Genomic DNA, 6,143 nt, shown 5'->3' on the forward strand with positions numbered 1-6,143 from the left:
ACTTTAGAACCGTAACCCCCTTCCGAAGCTAGCCAGCTAACTAGCTACTAGCTAGTAGTCAGTTAGCCACTGCTAGTTAGCCATCACCATTAACTCAGACATCTACCAGCTTCAGCCCAGCCAACTCCTGCCAGCCTGCACAGCGCGATATCAATCCAGAGCATATCGGACTGCTTTTCTCCACCATATCTCCGGATTCCTACCGAAAGAGCTGAACCTTTACTCCGGATCATCGGAGTTAGCTAACTGCTATCCGAGTGGCTACTCCTGGCTAAACTCTCTGTCCCGAAGCAAGCACCAGTTAGCCTGGAGCTAGCCTCGAATCTAGGCCCATCTCCCGGCTAGCCGAAGTGATCTATCAAGCAATTCCTTGGCTTCAATTACCTCTTTTGCCAATTGCACTGGACCCTTTGCTGCCGACACGGAGCCCCACCGATCCATCACAACTGGTCTACCGACGTAACCGTCCGAGGGGGTTTCTGTCCCGAAGCAAGTACCAGTTAGCCTGGAGTTAGCCTCGAGCTAAGCCCATCTCCTGGCTAGCCGAAGAAATCCATCAGATAATCCCTGGGCTTCAATACCTCTTTTGCCAATTGGCCTGGACCCTTTGCTGCCGACATGGAGCCCCGCCAATCCATCACAACTGGTCTGCTGACGTAACGTCCGAGTGGGTTTCTACAGGCTCCCCCGTTGGGACGTCCCCCTGAGGCCCAACTGCTAGCCTGCTACTAGCCCCAACCTGCTAGCTGTCTGAATCTCCGTGCCTCCAGCTCGCCTAGCTGCTCACTGGACCCTATGATTACTCGGCTACACATGCCTCTCCCTAATGTCAATATGCCTTGTCTATTGCTGTTTTGTTTAGCAATTCTTGTCTTATTTCACTGTAGAGCCTCCAGCCCTGCTCAATATGCCTTAGCTAGCCCTGTTGTTCCACCCCCCATACATGCGGTGACCGCACCTGGCTTAAATGGTGCTTCTAGAGACAAAACCTCTGTCATCGTCACTCAATGCCTAGGCTTTCCTCCACTGTACTCACATCCTACCATACCCTTGTCTGTACATTATGCCTTGAATCTATCCTTCCATGCCCAGAAACCTGCCCCCTTTACTCTCTGTTCCGAACACACTAGACGACTAGTTCTTTTAGCCTTTAGCCGTACTCTTAACCTACTCCTCCTCTGTTCCTCTGGTGATGTAAAGGTTAACCCAGGCCCTGCAGCCCCCAGCATCACTCCCATTTCCCAGGCGCTCTCATTTGTTGACTTCTGTAACCGTAAAAGCCTTGGTTTCATGCATGTTAACATTAGAAGCCTCCTCCCTAAGTTTGTTTTATTCACTGCTTTAGCACATTCCGCCAACCCGGATGTCCTAGACGTGTCTGAATCCTGGCTTAGGAAGGCCACCAAAAATCCTGAAATTTCCATCCCTAACGTTAACATTTTCCGACAAGATAGAACTGCCAAAGGGGGCGGAGTTACAATCTACATCAGCGATAGCCTGCAGAGTTCTGTCATACTATCCAGGTCTTTGCCTAAACAATTTGAGCTTATTCTTTTAAAAATCCACCTTTCCAGAAACAAGTCTCTCACCATTGCCGCTTGTCAGCCCCAGCTGTGCACTGGACACTGTCATGACTGTCCTGACCAGGTCAGGTTACAGGAGACCACAACCCTACAGATTATCTCTCAACCCCAACAGAGGAGGAGAGATCTAGGGGTCTGATGTGGGGGGGGTTTATGACCCCTCACACCCCTGGTAAATCTCAGGCCACAGACAAATTCCTTTGTCCTGTTACCATGGAGAACAAGCCTCAGAACATTAAACATGAAATAAAGGGACTTTGGAACAATGGTTTCCGTCAGCCACAATGGTGGTCATGACGATAGATGGAATATGAAAATGTATGTCATTTTTGTTTTGTCATTAAAGGTCAATAGATTACATTTTACGAAAACATTGTAATATGAAGAGTTTTCCTAGTATATGTTTGATGTTTATACATTGTACGTTGTATGGAAAATATCCAAATCAAAGAGAATGTTTTGGGGAAGATGAAATGTTAAGTTAGTTGTTTAAAATTGGATTTGAATCAAATCTAGACCTTGCCTCATTAACTTGGTACGCCTAGAGAATTGCCCTAAAGGCGGTTACGCCCACTTCTGACCCAAGGGTATAAAACCTGTGAGTAAAGAATTCACAGAGGAGACTACGTGACCCAAGATGCAGCAAGGTCTAAAAAGTCAACGAACCCAGAACGCAAGTTTGAAGACAAAGAAATCCTTTTCTACCCAAGCTACGGATGAGTAGCTGTGTCTAAGCGGGTGAATTCAAGTCGAACCACCTAGCCTCCATCTCCCATCGAATCGTGGTATCTAAAGGGTTTCATTCCTATGCTGTGAGCTCTGAGATACAGAGCTATGTGTCCTCAGAAGACCCCTTCCAGAGCAAAGGGTGAGGGAACAGACTCCTAAGCCAACACTGACATCGGGAGGACGATCAGAGAGGTGCGCCAGAGTAGTGCGTCATCGAGCAGCCTGAAGGCCTACGCAGAGAATCCTCAGAGATCATCCCCATGTAATTACATCATTATATTCTGACCCATAAGAGCGGCAGTTTGGGGCAAGGCTAGGGTTAGAATAGCATAGCTGACAAATTCACCCAAATGTATATTTCTCCCGTGTACTTTCTATTTTCTCTCTCTCTGTGGAGATGGGAGAGCTTTCCAGAAGGACAACCATCTCTGCAGCACTCCACCAATCAGGCCTTTATGGTAGAGTGGCCAGACGGAAGCCACTCCTCAGTAAAAGGCACATGACAGCCCACATGACTCTCAGACCATGAGAAACAAGATTCTCTGGTCTGATGAAACCAAGATTGAACTATTTGGCCTGAATGCCAACCATCACGTCTGAAGGAAACCTGGCACCATCCCTACGGTGAAGCATGGTAATGGCAGCATCATGTTGTGAGGATGTTTTTCAGCAGCAGGGACTAGGGGGACTAGTCAAGAGCGAGGGAAAGATGAACGGAGCAAAGTACAGAGAGCTCCTTGATGAAAACCTGCTCCAGAGCGCTCAGGACCTCAGACTGGGGCAAGGGTTCACCTTCCAACAGGACAATGACTCTAAGCACACAGCCAAGACAATGCAGGAGAGGCTCCGGGACAAGTCTCAATGTTCTTGAGTGGCCCAGCCAGAGCCCGGACTTGAACCTAATCGAACGTCTCTGAAGAGACCTGAAAATAGCTGTGCAGCGATGCTCCCCATACAACCTGACAGAGTTTGAGGATCTGCAGAGAAGAGCTTGTAGCCAAATACAGGTGTGCCAAGCTTGTAGAATCATACTCAAGAAGACTCAAGTCTGTAATCGCTGCCAAAGGTGCTTCAGAAAAGTACTGAGTAAAGGGTCTGAATACTTACACTACCGTTCAAAAGTTTGGAGTCACTTAGAAATGTCCTTGTTTTCCATGAAAACATACATGACATGAGTTGCAAAATGAATAGGAAATATAGTCAAGATGTTGACAAGGTTATAAATAATTATTTCTGATTGAAATTACAATTGTGTCCTTCAAACGTTGCTTTCGTCAAATAATCCTCCTTTTGCAGCAATTACAGCCTTGCCGACCTTTGGCATTCTAGTTGTCAATTTGCTGAGGTAATCTGAAGAGATTTCACCCCCTGCTTAATGAAGCACCTCCCACAAGCTGGATTGGCTTGATGGGCACCTCTTAAGTACCATACGGTCAAGCTGCTCCCACAACAGCTCAATAGGGTTGAGATCCGGTGACTGTGCTGTCCACTCCATTATAGAACAGAATACCAGCTGACCGCTTCTTCCCTAAATAGTTATTGCATAGTCTGGAACTGTGCTTAGGGTCATTGTCCTGTTGTAGGAGGAAATTGGCTCCAATTAAGCGCTGTCCACAGGATATGGCATGACTTTGCAAAATGGAGTGATAGAATTCCTTTTTAAAGATCCCTTTTACCCTGAACAAATCTCCCACTTTACCACCATCAAAGCACCCCCAGACCATCACATTGCCTCCACCAGGCTTGACAGATGGCGTCAAGCACTCCTTCAGCATCTTTTAATTTTTTTCTGCTTCTCACGAATGTTCTTCTTTGTGATCCGAACACCTCAAACCTTTCCAATCTTCCTCTCTCCAGTGTTTGTGTTTTTTTGCCCATCTTAATCTTTTTTTTTATTGGCCAGTCTGAGATTTTTCTTTGCAAATGTGCCTAGAAGGCCAGCCTCCCGGAGTCGCCTCTTTACTGTTGACGTTGAGACTGGTGTTTTGCAGGTAGTATTTAATGAAGCTGTCAGTTGAGGACTTGTGAGGCATCTGTTTCTCAAACTAGATGCTAATGTACTTGTCCTCTTGCTCAGTTGTGCACCGGAGCCTCCCACTCCTCTTTCTATTCTGGCTATAGACAGTTTGCGCTGTTCTGTGAAGGGAGTAGTACACAACGTTGTACGAGATCTTCAGTTTCTTGGCAATTTCTAACATGGAATCGCCTTTATTTCTCAGAACAATAGACTGACGAGTTTCAGAAGAAAGTACTTTGTTTCTGGCCATTATGAGCCTGTAATCGAACCCACAAATGCTGATGCTCCTGATACTCAACTAGTCTAAAAGAAAAAGCCTGTTTTTTTTGCTTCAATCAGTACAGCAGTTTTCAGCTGTGCTAACATAATTGCAAAAGGGTTTTCTAATGATCAATTAGCCTTTTAAAATGATAAACTTGGATTAGCTAACACAACGTGCCATTGGAACACAGGAGTGATGTAATGGCCTCTGTACGCATATGTAGATTTTCCATAAATAATCTGCCGTTTCCAGCTACAATACATTCACAACATTAACAATGTCTACACTGTATTTCTGACAAATTTTATGTTATTTTAATGGACAAATTTTTTTGCTTTTCTTTCATTAACAAGGACATTTCTAAGTGACCCCAAACTTTTGAACGATGGTGTACGTAATATTTCAATTTAATATTTTTTATTTATTTGCAAAAATGTCTAAAAACCTATTTTTGCTTTATCAGGTATTGTGGTAGATTGATTAGGGGAAAAACAATTTAATACATTGTAGAATAAGTCTGTAATGTAACAAAATGTGGAAAAAAGTCAAGGGGTCTGAATACTTTCCAAAAGCACTGTATGTCATAGTCAAAGTAATACATTTCCTATGATGTCCTGTGTTGTTTCTGCAGAAGGAACTACCCAAAGGGTCCAGAGGGAGCAGGAATGGGTACTGGGGTTCAACAGAAACACCTGCCCCTGCAATACACTGCAGCCATCCCCTGAAAAATGGACCTCCGTAAATTATTTTTCTTGTTGAAATTATTTTATTATCTATGTTTCCGTTGAAAGCCGGGGCAATTGGCTTGCACATCACTGTGACCACACAATTATATTGATAGTGTCTAGTATTGTCCACAGCTTCTCTAATTATGTTAACAAGAAATATGGTTAATAATATCATAGCATTTTTAAATGTATTTGTAATTGATTTATATTTGTTCTATAACTGTCAGAATTGTGTGAAAATATTACATTTATCAAAGAAAAGGAACCAGTTTATTCATGTTAGTTTTGTCAATGATTGTTATAAGACTAAATACTTTGTTGAAAGTTGATTTGGCATCACTTTTTAGAATTGAATATTAAAACACAACCCAAACGAATGTGGTTGAATGTCCTGAAAAGGATCCTTACTTCAATGTCCACACAATAACATTTCCAGAGGAAATACTCAGGTGTTCTAGAGTCACTGAAGGGGCTGAAAACATTGTTATAAGGAGAGATCTTTGATGCAATTTCTCTTTAGGTTGAGAGGTGGATGGAATATATAGAAGCCTGTCCTGGAGAGTTTTATGACATCATTTGGGTTTTCTTTTACATTTCTTTAAGGTTTGTATAATTCTTGTTTACAGACAAGTGATGTAGATCATGTCGACCATAATGACAGGATGTGACTAGAAGGAGTACAGCTATGACCCGTAGTGACATTTTAATAGCAGGTTAGGAGAGCAAAAACCCTAACCCTTTTCCTAACCTTAACTTAAGTCTCCTAACCTGCCACAATCATTTTCCTAACCTGCTACGAAAGTCTCTTCTGGTCATAGCTGTAC

The sequence above is a fragment of the Oncorhynchus kisutch genome, linkage group LG2 (assembly GCF_002021735.2).
Source record: "Oncorhynchus kisutch isolate 150728-3 linkage group LG2, Okis_V2, whole genome shotgun sequence".
In the NCBI taxonomy this organism is placed as follows: Eukaryota; Metazoa; Chordata; class Actinopteri; order Salmoniformes; family Salmonidae; genus Oncorhynchus; species Oncorhynchus kisutch.